Source organism: Pinus tabuliformis, chromosome 1_2 (genome assembly GCF_031772625.1).
Source record: "Pinus tabuliformis cultivar Carrire ecotype Pingquan chromosome 1_2, CPIR1, whole genome shotgun sequence".
NCBI classification, from domain to species: domain Eukaryota; kingdom Viridiplantae; phylum Streptophyta; class Pinopsida; order Pinales; family Pinaceae; genus Pinus; species Pinus tabuliformis.
This window is the reverse complement of record NC_142298.1, coordinates 1,014,318,267-1,014,335,672: the sequence shown is the minus strand read 5'-3', so window position 1 is coordinate 1,014,335,672 and position 17,406 is coordinate 1,014,318,267.

Below are 17,406 nucleotides of genomic sequence, written 5' to 3'. Positions count from 1 at the left end.
AGTTTCATAGAAAATTTTCCTCTTTTAATGTTTATGGTCCCATTTTCTCATGTGTGTTGGTAAACTATTGTTTCAAATTTTTATTCTCATTTCCAGCTTATTACAGTTATTTTGTTTTTCTTCTAACTATTGTGCCAGAATGTCCTTTCTCATAGTAGATTCTTCTAGTTTTTCTCTTTGATAAACAAGCTCTTCATTATAAAAGTTGTACATACCTTCCTCAACTCACAACAACTGCTCTTTTAGTAGCTTGTTTCTTGACCTTCTTTAATTCATCAAGGGAATTGATGAGCTCTCCTTCAAGATTCATGATGAATTCTTCTTCTTCCTCGAGAACTGAGTCACTCTGGGACTTATACTCGGATTTGAATGCCATGAGTAAGGAATTACTCAAGCTCATCCTCTAAGGACCCTTCATTGTTTGATTTTGAAGCAGAATCGTCCTCTTTGGAGTAGAGTCACTTTGGGAATGATTTCTTTCTCTAAGATTTTTGAGCTTTATCTCTAGGTTTTTTGTTGTTTTCCCTTTTGGACTTCTCCTTATATTTAAACTTGGAGGAAAAATGCCCAAATCTACCACAATCAAAGAATTTGAAAAGTAACTTTCCCTTATACTTACCTAAACCACTTTTAAGCTTTCTAGAAAATTCATCCAACTCACGATCATATTCATACCTGGAATATTGTGGTGATCTTTGTGTTCCTTATTCTTTGATACTTTAAAAGTTTCCTCCCTATGCTAACTTATAGTGCATTAATTTTACTCATTTAGATTCATTTTTTTTTTCACTTATTGGTTCACGGATACCCGGGTCAGTGGGTAGCCGCTACGTCCAGGGCTTTAAACACTGAGTGGACGCCACCCGAAGGGCATCAACACCCCTCGACCTATTTACTGACCTAACCCCAAGAGCTTTCGGGATTCGACCCTATGACCTCCCATTGGCGAGGCACTTGATTTGACTGATTGAGCTAACTCTTGGGGCTTACTCATTTAGATTCATTAAGATCAAAGATAATTGCATTTTGTGCCTCTGCATTATTCCCATAAATCTTTTTACCATATGCATATGTTTGAGGGATGTCTAGAACAATATAGTTAACTGATACAAAACTCCAAACATCTACACCTAGGGACATGAGATAAGCTTCCATCCTAACCTTCCAAAATAAATAATTTTTACTATCAAGGAATGGTATCTTACTTGAATAACCATTCTGATACCCCTATTTAGATGTGATTCCCTATCGATATACCTTCGAGTGGTTAAATTGTTCCTGAAGGAACGAGGCTCTGATCCCAATTGTTGGGAATCAAGAACTATTAAGAGGGGGATGAATCATTAATTAAAAAAAATATATTGTTGAGCATTTAAAATTGCAATGGCATGCAATTAAACAACACATGAGAGACCAAAATTCATATACACTTGACACAATGATTTACGTGGAAACCCTTCCAGGAGAAAAACCACCAAAGCTTGTTTTGTATTATGATGACAATCAAGGCAATAGCTTTGACTACAACATATGTTTATGAGCACCCACTCATAGGAGGCCCAAAAACCCTTTAGATCAGTAAGAAACAACTTTCCTATAGGCTCTAACCTGTTATAATTGCAGGCTCCAACCTACTTCAATCAAGTGTTCTACTATTTCATACAATTTTTAGATTGAGGACGATGGCCTACCTTGATATTACAATTAATTTGTGACTTTAGCCTGATGTCTTCCTATAGCTCCTACCTTACTCTATAACCACACACACTAAGTTGTCTCTGCCTTAGCTGCTTCTAGTTTGCTTCACTCTGTGTGCTTCTCTCAGCATTCACAATATTGGAACATAGCCATACAAATTCCTCTCCATAGATATCTTGGTTATTCCACTAAGTTTTTACTCATTTGCAACTTAGACACTCTCATTCCATACACATCCAAAAAATCCGCATGAAGAATTTTTCATTACTACATTATACATAGAGTTTCCTCACTTTTTCTCGTAATTCAAGAACCAAATTTAATGAAACATAACTTGCAGACAATTAAACACTGGACCATGAAGCCAGTAATCATAAACATGTAGAGTGTTTTTCTTGCATGATACAATTGACCCCTTAAATTCTCAATATGGCTCCCTTTGTCAATTAAGTTACCACAATACCTATTTAGAGTCTTTCCAATAGAGACTACATTCTCAATTTGAAATTTTTGATACTTTTCCTCCAATATTATCTATCTAATATGAGAGAAGCCCATTACTAAAATAAATGCATTATACCTACCACATTAACTATGATCAATTGCCTTCAATTAGAGTGATTCAGTTTTATGTTGTGTTTGTTTATCTTGACATTGAATATTGATCATCCTACTTAGTTTATAAAATATGGTGTATCACTAGTTTTTAGAAGCACATCTATATCTATATCTCCATAAATGGTTAACTACTACAATTAGTGACTTCTGCCAAACATGCCACCTTATAATTATTAGTAACCATGTGCCTACAGGGCTATAACCAATTGTCTAAACACTTAGTGCTTCATACTACAACTTGGGGGTCGGGAGATCTTTTAGAGGGAAGATAAATTATTTGCTAGATCACTGACTGGCCCAATTAACATGTATTGAGAGTCTTTTCACGTTGGGTCCCACCCACTTCAGGAGTCAGTCCCTCAATCCGTCGAAACACTTGAAGGGAGGCACTTAACACATGAACCATCTTTGATTGTATGCCACCTTAATACCAATCATCGTCAGTATACATATGCCACATGTCTTAGCTGAGTCTCACATAGGTTGGATGTTAGGGGTCAGGGGTTGATCCTCTATACATATGTCAAAACCTAGGGTCGAGGGTCGGTCCTTTGTACATATATCCAAACATGGGGTAGGGGGTTAGTCCTTTGTACAAATACTGAAACCTTCCAATGAAGGACCTCATGACTGGGCCAACCTTCCAACTAGCCCCATGGATCAGCCTTACCGATTAGTCTCACTTCTTCATAAATCCACCTAAGTCCAAAATTTCTTTTAACAAAGAAATTTCTTGCAGAAAAAAAGATCAATGTGGAACCTTGAAGCCTACAACACTAAGAAACTTCAACTGATCATAACCCCATTAGTCTTTGGAGTCTTTCAATCTACCTTATATCATTGGAAATTTCTTTCCATGTATATCCAACGGACCACATTACAAAGGAAACTAACAAGATCCCCTGAAACATAAGTTCCTTCAAATAATGGGCCACTTAAACACCATATATCTAATATTGTTAGCTTCCTCACTTAACTTACTACTATGATGGTTCTTTACTAAACACAATAGCTACCAGAGGACTCCCCCTCAACTTGACACTCCTTGGTTCTCTCCATGGAACCCACATATTTGACATCAATGACAACATTTTTCCCAACAATCTCCCATTTGATATCCATGAGAATTTTTGACATTAATGATAACACTTTTCCCAACACAAACAACCATCCTAGAGGAACGAGTGCAACTCATAGCTAGAGCTTACATCAAAAATCAAGAATCACTTCTTCATCAAGCTCAGGAATTAGGTGATACTCCATCCCTTCATCCCCCTTTATTCCCTCACAAAAAATAAATAAATTCCCCTAGGGACCAAGGAAATAATGCAAGGGAACCAAGAGAAAAAAAAAAGAAACAGTCAACTACTACAAGATTTAGGTGATGTCTTAGTCAATTTTGGATGGGTGAAAATCATGGATGTTATTTTCCAACCCTCCTCCCACTATTCTCAATGAAATTCATCACTTGGAACATTATGGGTATTAATGATAAACCTAAGCACATATTCTTAAAACATGAAATCAAGCAATAACATTCAAACATCCTCATGATCTAGAAATCCAAATGCTTTGCAAATACTCTTTACAATTATCTTACTACAATTTGGTGAAACAATGAACATATAGCCCAAGATTGCATAAGCACCTAAAGAGGCCTCACTATCATATGGAACCCATTCACTATAACCCCAATAAATTCTATCTCTCCTAAGAATCCTCACTTCTAACATCCAACCCATTAGTTATATCACCCAACACCTAATATCCATTGTCTATGGCCTAAGATCTCGTCTAACAAAAGTTCTTTCTTCAAAATATTGAAAGGGAGAATCAAAACATAGAGGACAATCGTGATTTCCATTACACCAAAACTCACAGGTGTTAGTAAATGGACACATAACCAAAGTTAATCGATACTTGAGAGGCATTTAAGAACATGTTGTGAAACACATAGGGGGAATTGGATTATCCAATGCCCAACAATATCCCCCCCCCCAACATGAGTCAGGGGTACTTCAAACCGAGATCTTTCACTCTGATACCAATCGTTAAAATCATGATTGCCATTATAGCAAAACCCATAGGTGTTAGTAAACAGATGCATCACTAGAGTTAATGGATCCTTTAAAGGTGTTTAAGCACATGTCATGAAACACATGAGGAGCACTAGATTATCCAATGCCCAACATTTAAATCCTAAGGGGAGACTTCAATATGAGAAAAAATCTAAAAGAAGAAAAGGAGGGATCCACAAAGTAGATGAAGAAATTTTGCTTTTTAATGACTTCATAAACAACTCCCAAAGAGTCGATCTTGGCACCCAAAATGGCATACATACCTAAAACAACAAAAGAGGGAAAGTTCTCAAATTGCTTCCAGGATTAACAAAATTGTTATAACAAAATCCCCATCAATTTCAAACACCAATTTTGAGCTACAATCTTGCCAAGTCATGTTTCTAACCAATGGCTTATCCAACTATCAATGAATTGGTTGGGAAATACGAGGAACATACCCTTCAAGTTCGAAGACTTCTTGTTAAGGAATCTAGACTTTCTCCCTAACACAAAGACTTGGTGGAGAGATTCAAATATTTTCTTGGGAACAATAATAACTCGAATACCTCAAGAAAAAAAACAAAGACTAGAATCTATCCAACTTTGGAAACATTCATAAATACAAGACACAGTTACAAAAAGAGATGGATGCGATACAAGACACTTTAGTTTCGGTGGGAAAGACAAAGGAGCTAAGTCATCAAGATATAGTCACCTCTCTAAAATTGGAGTAATGCTTAAAGCAAGAAGAAATTTTATTGAAACAAAAATCAGGAGTCCAATGGTTGCAAGAAAGGAAAAGGAACACTTAATTTTTCCACACACCAATGATTAATCACTAACAAAAAAATTAGATATCAAGCATCAAATCTACCACCAACCTCAAAATCAAAAGCCATGTTGAAATCACTCAGGAGTTGCTTAACCATTTTCAAACCCTCCTAACCGATCTCACCCTTGACAGAAGGTTGACCATTAGAAAAATCACTAGAAACATACCCAAAATTGTCACCAAAGGGTATAATGACCTATTTTGACTATGCAAGAGGTGGAAATTGTAGTAGTGGACATGCCTAAAGGAAATTCTCCAGGTCTCGATGGGCTAACTATAATTTTTTACCAATCTTGTTGGCCAATTTTGTCTCAGGATATATGGCAAATAGTATAAGACTCTAGGTGCTCCTCCTCAATCCTCTCAACCTTAGATGTCACATTCATTACGCTCATCCCCAAATCATCAAGAGCCAAATCTTCTCACTATTATCCCATTTCCCTTTGTGACATCATATACAAAATCATCTCCAATGTCATTGCCAACAAACTAAATCCCATCATCCTCTCTCTCATTTCCCTAGAGAAAACAAGATACATGGAAGGAAAGAAAATAATGAATAGTGTAATCCTTGCACATGAACACATCCACTCTCTTAAATCCAACAAAACCCTAAGTATGATCATCAAGCTTGACATGCCTAAAGCCTTTGAAAATCTCAGTTGGAAATTCATCTTTCATATACTCGTAGCCTTTGGATTCGAAGAAAGATGGATTCGTTAGATACTTTCCCTCATCACCAAAGCCTTCTTCTCCATCTTAGTCAATGACACTCCCTCCATCCCTTTTGTTCCTTGAAGAGGCATTAGGAAAGGGGATGCCATCTCTCCTTATATTTTTCTCCCAATGGTTGAAGGCCTTGACTGCCCAATCTTTGTTTCCCTCCAAGATGGACTCTTAGAAGGTCCCCCTTTAGGATATTCAAGTCATTCTTCCACTCATCATCAATTTTTGGATGACACTTTGCTAATGGGCACTCCCACTGTCAAGGAAGTGGCAACCTTAAATCACATCCTTACTACATTCTCTAATTCATCTAGAACTTCCATTAACTTAGCCAAATCCCAGATATTTTTCTTTAACACTCCACTAGTTATTCAAACTCACATTTTTAGGCCTCTTAGTTTTCAAAAGAGCTTCATTTTGGCCAAATATCTGGGTGTCTCTCTCACTAACTACCCTCTTAGGAAAATCACTTGGGAGAATCTTCTTCAAAAATTTGAAGCTCATCTTTCCTGTTGGACCTTCTGCTTATTAAATTTGGTAGGGTGATTCACCCTCCTGATGAGGCTCATCATTGGGTAAAATATATGGACCTTAATACACCTCCAAGCTTACCAAAATCAACCCTTCTCATAATTCTTTACATGTTTTAATTATATTTTTCTAAATGATTGAGTAAAAGTAAGATGTTATGTCTAGTGGTCTAATGTGCATTGATTGCAAGTTTTTGGGAGAAAATTATGGCTAATTAAGGTGCAGGAACTCGAATGAGACAAGAAGGAGAGATTATAGGAGATGGATCTCCCTCATTAAATCCTCACTCACTCGAAGATCCCTCAATCAAATCATTCCAGCTCGGAGTTGTAGGCAGCTGAGTCATGAGGATCATTGGTAGCCAAGCCAGGTGATAGTTAAGAACCAGTTAATGTTAAGATTGGGAGCCAAGCCTCCCTAGATTTAAGGAAGTTGTTGGAAACTTCAGTTGTATAAATAAAGAGACCTAGAGCCTCATTAGGATTCGGGTTATTTATGCAAAATTGCTAAGCAGTTTCGAGTTGAAGGATTGTGACAAAAACATTGTTATGTATTTTTTGATATGTTAAAGAAAATGAACATTCCCTTGATCCAACACTGAGTTGACTCAAAGGGCTAAATCTCTTGGCTTAGGGCCCAACCCTAGCAGCAGAGGTTCATCTTACTGTACTTGTATGCTTAGGTTATTTCATAGACTACTTGTTAAATTGATTTTGGCATTGTTACATTACAAGTATTGGTGAATTTGATTAGTTTGCTTCCATTTGTGCATAGCTTTAACAATAGCATTAGAGAGATAAGGAAATATCCAAAAAAGGCTGCTAACAAGTGGATCTTACCTCATTTCTCCCTTTAGGGACCATGGTTTGAGGAAAAACTCCCATTCAACCCAAAAATACAGAATTTTGGTTTCTTATGAAATTTAGGGTTTTTCTGCTTATTAGGTCATCATCTTTCAATTTCCAAAGGTAGGTTACAGTGGTCATTTATGATATCTTAAGTTTTGTATTAGATTTCATTTTTCTTTCATAATAGGTTTCAAGCATTTCCATGCATGAACTTGGCAAATAAATGATGCAAATTATGTTTCCTCATATTGTTGTAAACCCTTCTTGTTTTGAAATGATTTATGGATAAATGCCAATAATGATGTGTATGCTACAAGAGTTTCAATATTGCAGGAAGACCTCATATCATCAGCCTTAGCCAAACCATACCCACTCATGATCGCCAAAGGCCACTAAGTTCTCAATCCAAGTTATCATTTCACAAGGATAATTTTCCATGCTTATTGAGCAAATCCAACCATCATAGAGCTTCGGTTTGAGTTTTGAGTGAGTTCCAACCACTTCCTTGCCTTATTCCTTCCATCACTCACCTTCCCTAAGCTCCATGCCACTGTCCAAATCACTCCTTATGCTTTCGACCCGTTCTTGTAGGAAAACAGGGGATCATGTAGGTGAACTAGGACATCGTGTAGGAAGACCTGTAGTGGCCTATTTTGAGCCCGATTTGTGAAAAATGCATCACAAAAGCTAGGAGAAGACCCATGCTTGCCTCCCAATCCATTTAACTCATTACACTCATCTCTCTCCACACCTATCCCACCTGCCATGCAACCAAGAAGGATTAGCATTCATGTTTTCACAAAAAGACAAAAAGAAAAAGGTTGTTATGCCTATTCATGTGCACAGTAGTTAAGTGCTTGTTTAGATTAGATTTCATGCTTAGGTTAGTTAGGAATTCACATGTGTTAAATTAGAATTCTTTTGAAGCAAGGTATCTTAACAAATAGCTAGATGAGTTGTGTGTTTTAGGTATCTATTTCAGTCTTTCATTACTGCAGTAGGTAACATTTCAATCCTCTCAATTAGGGTAAAATTCTCCTTTCACAATTGGTAATGAAACTTCTTCTAAATCAATAGAAGGTTGGTTTGAGAAACCCTAGTGGTCTATCGCCTCAGCTTAGCAGTGACAAAGAGTGGACCCATTACATCTGTTTGTGTATACAACACTGTCACCTCCAAGTTTGTACGAACCCTGGGTTGATGAAGTAAATTTGGTAGCCCAGGAGTTGCAGCATTCTTGCTGCAATATTGGTGTTCATTACCTCCTCAAATCAATTCTTCAATCCTTACCTATTTATCTCTTATCCATTTTTTCTTCTCTAAAGGCCATTCTCAACAATATACAAAACATTTAGCAATTCTTCCACTTGGGGGGTGCTAAGAGAGAAAAAATGTGGGCTCTCACTACTTGGGACAAACTTTGCCAACCAAAGCTTGAAGGTGGATTTGTACCAAGAGATCCAAAAACTCTTAGTAAAGCACTCAACACAAAAAAATGGTAGAGATAGATCAATAATCCATAAGCCCTCTGGTGTAAGATGTGGAGACACAAATACACCCCAAACATTCAAGAATTACAACTTTAACTGATAGGTAATATCAAAGGCTCACGTATTTTGAATTTTTCCTGGGAACACAAAATCTCATCAAGGAGTGTATCTTTTGGGAAGTAATAAATGGTTAAAGCATGCTATTCTTGGAGGATTCCTGGCACTAATGGCCAATATTATCTCATTAAAATCACCTCAATCATATTAAATACTCTCTTATGGGCCAAGGACTAACCTCTTTTTTAAATACTATGACTCTTCCTCCTCTCATTCTTCTTAGTGGTGCAGCTGGATAGATTGTACCAATTGGTTAGAGTTGGGTTCTTGTTCTAGTTGATCGAAAAAATATTGTTAAAGGAGGAGAAAATATTCTTCATTGGGTGGGCTAACATAAAGGAAATTTTAGCATGTGGGAAAAGCTATGGTATCTCAGAGATTGGCCTAAAACTACCTTCTTCTTATAGATTTTATTTTGGATCAAAACTCTTACTTGGGACAAGATTCAACGTCATGGATTCTATAAAATTTCAACCTACTCCCTCATCCTATCTAATTTTAAATCTAGTAATCACCTCTTCAACAACAGTGATCTAGTAATATCTAGCAAATTATTCTCAACAACCTAAGGAAATCAATTATTTTTCTTTCTTGGGTTGATAAGGATTGGGTTTGTAATCATGCCGAAATATTCATCCTCTCCTTGGGATTCTCTCCTCATCTCTCCTCTTATGTCTTTTCACCTCCCCCCTCCTCTCCCTCTAGCCCTACCTATTGGTCTCCCCCTCACATTGACTTCATCAAACAAAATTTGATGATGCCTCTAAAGGAATCTAGGTCTAACTAGCTATGGAGATTTCTTAGACAATGCACACATTCAAATCACTCACATATATGTGGGAGAAATCATTCACACTACCAACATTGTTTCAGAAATTTAAGCACTTGAATAAGGCCTCTTCATGGCCATAGGAAAGTGTTACTCCAAGTTCATCATGGAGGGAAATTTGAAAACAATAATAAACATATTTCAAAGAATCCAATGTGGTTCTAACCCATCCCAAGCAACCAATAACTTGAGATTGGGAGCTTGAGTAACAAACATAGTAGAGCTCCTAATTCAAATTCCTGCCACCCTCCTCTCTCATGTTCGTGAGGAGGGAAATAAATTGGCTAACCATCTCGCTAATCATGACCCCAATCTAAGTGCTTCATTGATAGATCTGGATAGGGATCAAGGCATTCTTGACTACCTCCTCTCTCAATGTTACAAAAAGAAAAAGGTTGTTATGCTTATTCATGTGCACAACAGTTAAGTGCTTGTTTAGATTAGATTTCATGCTTAGGTTAATTAGGATTTCACATGTGTTAAATTAGAATTCTTTTGAAGCAAGGTATCTTAACAAATAGCTAAATGAGTTGTGTGTTTTAGGCATCTAGTTTAGTCTTTCATTACTGCAGTAGGTAGCATTTTAATCCTCTCAATTAGGGTAAAATTCTCCTTTCTCAATTGGTAATGAAACTTATAAATCAATAGAAGGTTGGTTTGAGAAACCCTAGTGGTCTATCGCCCCAGCTCAGTAGTGACAAAGAGTGGACCCATTACATCTATTTGTGTATACAACACTATCACCTCCAAGTTTGTACGAACCCCGGGTTGATGAAGTAAAGTTGGTAGCCCAAGAGTTGCAGCATTCTTGCTGCAATATTGGTGCTCATTACCTCCTCAAATCAATTCTTCAATCCTTACCTATTTATCTCTTATCCATTTTTGCTTCTATAAAGGCCATTCTCAATAATATACAAAACAATTAGCGATTATTCCACTTGGGCGGTGCTAAGAGAGAAAAAATGTGGGCTCTCATTACTTGGGACAAACTTTGCCAACTAAAGATTGAAGGTGTATTTGTACCAAGAGATCCAAAAACTCTTAGTAAAGCACTCAACACAAAAAAATGGTAGAGATAGATCAATAATCCAGAAGCCCTCTGGTGTAAGATGCAGAGACACAAATACACCCCAAACATTCAAGACTTACAACTTTAACTGATAGGTAATATCAAAGGCTCACGTATTTTGAATTTTTCCTGGGAGCAAAAAATCTCATCAAGGAGTGTATCTTTTGGGAAGTAATAAATAGTTAAAGCATGCTATTCTTGGAGGATTCTTGGCACTAATGGCCAATATTATCTCATTAAAATCACCTCAATCCTATCAAATACTCTCTTCTTGACCAAGGACTAACCTCTTTTTGAATACTATGACTCTTCCTCCTCTCATTCTTCTTAGTGGTTTAGCTAGATAGATTGTACCAATTGGTTAAAGTTGGTTCTTGTTCTAGTTGATTGAAAAAATCTTGTTCAAGGAGGAGAAAATATTCTTCATTGGGTGGGCTAACATAAAGGAAATTTCAGCATGTGGGAAAAGCTATGGTATCTCAGAGATTGGCCTAAAACTACCTTCTTCTTATAGATTTTATTTTGAATCAAAACTCTTACTTGGGACAAGATTCAAAGTCATGGATTCTATGAAATTTCAACCTAGTCCCTCATCCTCTCTAATTTTAAATCTAGTAATCTCTAGCAAATTATTCTCAACAGCCGAAGGAAATCAATTATTTCGCTTTCTTTGGTTTATAAGGATTGGGTTTGTAATCCTATCGAAATATTCATCCTCTCCTTGGGATTCTATCCTCATCTCTCCTCATATGTATGTTCACCTCCCCCCTCCTCTCCCTCTAGCCCTATCTATTGGTCTCCCCCTCACATTGACTTCATCAAAGAAAAATTTGATGATGCTTGTAAAAGGAATCTAGGTCTAACTAGCTATGGAGATTTCTTCGACAATGCAAATATTCAAATCACTCACATATATGTGGGAGAAATCATTCACACTACCAACAATGTTTTAGAAATTTAGGCACTTGAATAAGGCCTCTTTATCGTCATAGGAATGTGTTACTCCAAGTTCATCATGGAGGGAAATTTGAAAACAATAATAAACATATTTCAAAGAATCCAATGTGGTTCTAACGCATCCCAAGCAACCAATAGCTTGAGATTGGGAGCTTGAGTAACAAACATAGCAGAGATCCTAATTCAAATTCCTGCTACCATCCTCTCCCATGTTCGTGATGAGGAAAATTAATTGGCTAACCATCTCGCTAATCACAATCCCAATCTAAGTGCTTCATTGATAGATATGGATAGGGATCAAGGCATTCTTGACTACCTCCTCTCTCAATGTTACAAAAAGAAAAAGGTTGTTATGCTTATTCATGTGCACAACAGTTAATTACTTGTTTAGATTAGATTTCATGCTTAGGTTAATTAGGATTTCACATGTGTTAAATTAGAATTCTTTTGAAGCAAGGTATCTTAACAAATAGCTAAATGAGTTGTGTGTTTTAGGCATCTATTTTAGTCTTTCATTACTGCAGTAGGTAGCATTTTAATCCTCTCAATTAGGGTAAAATTCTCCTTTCTCAATTGGTAATGAAACTTATAAATCAATAGAAGGTTGGTTTGAGAAACCCTAGTGGTCTATCGCCCCAGCTCAGTAGTGACAAAGAGTGGACCCATTACATCTATTTGTGTATACAACACTATCACCTCCAAGTTTGTACGAACCCCGGGTTGATGAAGTAAAGTTGGTAGCCCAAGAGTTGCAGCATTCTTGCTGCAATATTGGTGCTCATTACCTCCTCAAATCAATTCTTCAATCCTTACCTATTTATCTCTTATCCATTTTTGCTTCTATAAAGGCCATTCTCAATAACATACAAAACAATTAGCGATTATTCCACTTGGGCGGTGCTAAGAGAGAAAAAATGTGGGCTCTCATTACTTGGGACAAACTTTTCCAACTAAAGATTGAAGGTGTATTTGTACCAAGAGATCCAAAAACTCTTAGAAAAGCACTCAACACAAAAAAATGGTAGAGATAGATCAATAATCCAGAAGCCCTCTGGTGTAAGATGTAGAGACACAAATACACCCCAAACATTCAAGACTTACAACTTTAACTAATAGGTAATATCAAAGGCTCACGTATTTTGAATTTTTCCTGGGAGCAAAAAATCTCATCAAGGAGTGTATCTTTTGGGAAGTAATAAATAGTTAAAGCATGCTATTCTTGGAGGATTCTTGGCACTAATGGCCAATATTATCTCATTAAAATCACCTCAATCCTATCAAATACTCTCTTCTTGACCAAGGACTAACCTCTTTTTTGAATACTATGACTCTTCCTCCTCTCATTCTTCTTAGTGGTTTAGCTAGATAGATTGTACCAATTGGTTAAAGTTGGTTCTTGTTCTAGTTGATTGAAAAAATCTTGTTCAAGTTGGAGGAAATATTCTTCATTAGGTGGGCTAACATAAAGGAAATTTCAGCATGTGGGAAAAGCTATGGTATCTCAGAGATTGGCCTAAAACTACCTTCTTCTTATAGATTTTATTTTGAATCAAAACTCTTACTTGGGACAAGATTCAAAGTCATGGATTCTATGAAATTTCAACCTAGTCCCTCATCCTCTCTAATTTTAAATCTAGTAATCTCTAGCAAATTATTCTCAACAGCCGAAGGAAATCAATTATTTCTCTTTCTTTGGTTTATAAGGATTGGGTTTGTAATCCTATCGAAATATTCATCCTCTCCTTGGGATTCTATCCTCATCTCTCCTCATATGTATGTTCACCTCCCCCCTCCTCTCCCTCTAGCCCTATCTATTGGTCCCCCTCACATTGACTTCATCAAAGAAAATTTTGATGATGCCTCTAAAAGGAATCTAGGTCTAACTAGCTATGGAGATTTCTTCGATAATGCACATATTCAAATCACTCACATATATGTGGGAGAAATCGTTCACACTACCAACAATGTTTTAGAAATTTAGGCACTTGAATAAGCCTCTTTATTGTCATAGGAATGTGGTACTCCAAGTCCATCATGGAGGGAAATTTGAAAACAATAATAAACATATTTCAAAGAATCCAACGTGGTTCTAACCCATCCCAAGCAACCAATAGCTTGAGATTGGGAGCTCGAGTAACAAACATAGCAGAGCATCCTCTCCCATGTTCGTGACAAGGGAAATTAATTGGCTAACCATCTTGCTAATCACGACCTCAATCTAAGTGCTTCATTGATAGATCTGGATAGGGATCGAGGCATTCTTGACTCCCTCCTCTCTTAATGTTACAATTAGGACAAAATAAACTTTACTCCACCCCCCCCCAATTGCGCTAATGTGAGCCCTCCCCTCTCTCAATGTTACAATTAGGACAAAATAAACTTTACCCCACACCCATCCCCACCCCCCCACCAATTGCGCTAATGCGAGCCCTCCCCTCCTACTCTCATATAATGAACTCCCATTAAAATAAAAGCTCCATTAAGCAAGCGATTTGGTAGGTGATTGGCCTCTTTATAATTACTAGTCATGTGTATTTGTCAATTGTACATTACTTAACAATTTCTAATTAATTAGTTTATTTATTATTTGACTATAATAAATAATAATAATAGAATTTTTTTCCTCAATGTTTCATTTTATTTTATTAAAAAAAGATTGTAATATTATTTAATTTGTTAATTTTTGGAATTTACTGTTGCATCCTAATATCTTTAGGTGGATAATAAGACATTGATGTGATTTATCGAGAAGAGTTTCTTTAATCATGAATTAGAGAAGCCTCCATTAAGATAATAAAAAACATATAATACAAAATAAAATACAAGTATTTAGAATTATATCATGCTATATTAATATATATTGATTGATAATACTTGGGAAAAAAACTATATTATTAAATTCAACATAGATATCAATTTAACACATCATTCATCATTTTAAATGTATATTAATTAATAAAAAAAACAAAATTTATTGAATTAAATCAAAATATAAATTAAAATACAACATTTAACTTAGTAGTTGTGTTATTTGAAATGTATGTTACTTGATAATTATTAAAAAAAATATTGAATTAAATATTAATACAAATTAGAATACAACAATCAATTTCTTTCTTTCATATGATATTATGTAAGCACAAAATTAGTATGCAAATACAAAACACAAAGACAAACATATAAACATGCAATTAACAAACCTATAATACAAAATACAAATACAAATATTTAGAATTACATCATAAGATATAAAATATTGAACTATATGTTGATTGATAATACCTAAAAAAAAAATTCTATATTATTAAATTGAATATTAATATCAATTAAATACAACATTCAAATCATTTTAAACATATATTTATTAATAGTGCTTGTAAAAAAATCAAATTTATTAAATTAAATCAAAATATAAATTAAAATACAACATTTAATTTTATAGTCATTTATATTTTTGAAATGTATATTAATTAATAATTCTTACATAAAATAATTTTATTAAATTAAACATCAATATAAATCAAAATACAACATGTAACTTTTTGCATATGATTTTATGTATACATAAAATTATTACAAATATACAATCACATAATAATGCAATTAATAATAAACATATAATACAAATACTATTAGAAGGAGCATCCATAATTAAGCATTCAACTCATTGTACAAATACTATTAAATCGATCATCAATAATTAAGCCTTCAACTCATTGTAAGTGTAAATGTTCCATATGTTTATCATGCATAGTCATGATGTCGTAATAATTATATTTTTAAAATGTATCATCATATTGTTATGACTATTTATATTTTCCCAATGTATACCAACTAAAATTTGTAAAATTGAATCAAAGACTAAATTAAAATACAAAAATAAACTCATTTGAAAGGTAACATTCTCATATAACACTATGTATAAAATTATTGCACATAGATAAAAATAAAATACACTTGAGAAACGCATTACACAAGAAATACAAACATTTAAAACACAACATTCCACTCATTTGAAATATAATTTTTACATCTTATTTTATTAAATTGAACATAAACATAAATTAAAATATAACATTCAACTTAGTTGAAATATAATTCTTACATATGATATTATGTGTAAAATTATACACTTAACAAAAACAAACAAACACATAATGATACAACAAAAAATAAGCACACAATACAACAAAGAAGTAAACACCAACCCATATGCAACACAAAAACAAACATTTAAACTTCTATCATCATAAAACATCTTGTAATAAATTAATTTTTAAATCTATATTATTTAATTTATGTCAGAGTAATTTTTAAAATATTATTTTCAATTAAAAATATTTATTTTATATATATAAAAAAAAAAGAATATATGTGATGAGTTTTTAAAATGTAGAAAATATTATTTTCAATTAAAAATATTTATTTTATATATATATAAAAAAAAAAAAAGATAATTATGTGATGAGTTTTTAAAATGTAGAGTGTTTGATGAGGGTTGTAACAAATTTATGATTATTGTGGTAGTGTCATATGTATTTTTGAAATGTATTGTAATATTATGAGTTATTCATATTTTTTTAATTGTAAATGGTATTGATTAAAAGTGTTTATAAAATGATTGTATTAGTTAAAAGAACTATAATATTATCTTAAAATATCATTTAAACTTCTATCATTATAAAACATTTTTAAAATAAGCTCATTTGAAAAGTAACATTGTCATATAACATTGTGTATAAAATTATTACACAAACACACATAAAAATAAAATACACTTAACAAACACATCATACAAGAAATATAAGTTACATTTAAAACACAACATTCCACTCATTTGAAATATACTTTTTACATATCAATTACTAGTGCTTGCAAAACCAATTATATATTTTATTAATTGAACATCAACATAAATTAAAATACAACACTCAACACATTTGAAATATAATTCCTACATATGATATTATATGTGTAAAACTATACACATAACAAAAACAAACAAACAAACACACAAAACAACAAACAAATAAATACACAATACAACAAAGAATTAAACACATATGGAACACAAAAACAAACATTTAAACTTCTATCATCATAAAACATCTTGTAATAAACTAACTTTTTAAATGTATATTTATTTAATTTATGTAAGTGTAATTTTAAAATATTATTTTCAATTAAAAATATTTTTTTGTATATATGTGTGTGTGTGTATGTGATGAGTTTTTAAAATGTAGAGTGTTTGATGAGGGTTGTAAATAATTTATGATTATTATGGTAGTGTCATGTATTTTTGAAATATATTGTGACATTATGAGTTAAAATTGTAAATTGTATTGATTAAAGAGTTCATAAATAATTGTATTATTCGAAAGAGCTATCACATTATCTTAAAATATTACTTAATTAACACATCCATTATAAATTTAAAACCTTAACATTAAAATACAAATAATTATAAAATTGATTTTCAAGAAAACACATAATACAACAAACAAATAAACACACAATACAACAAAGAAGTAAACACATATGCAACACAAAAATAAACATCTAAACTTCTATCATCATAAAACATCTAATAAATTAACTTTTTAAATGTATATTTAATTAATTTATTTAAGA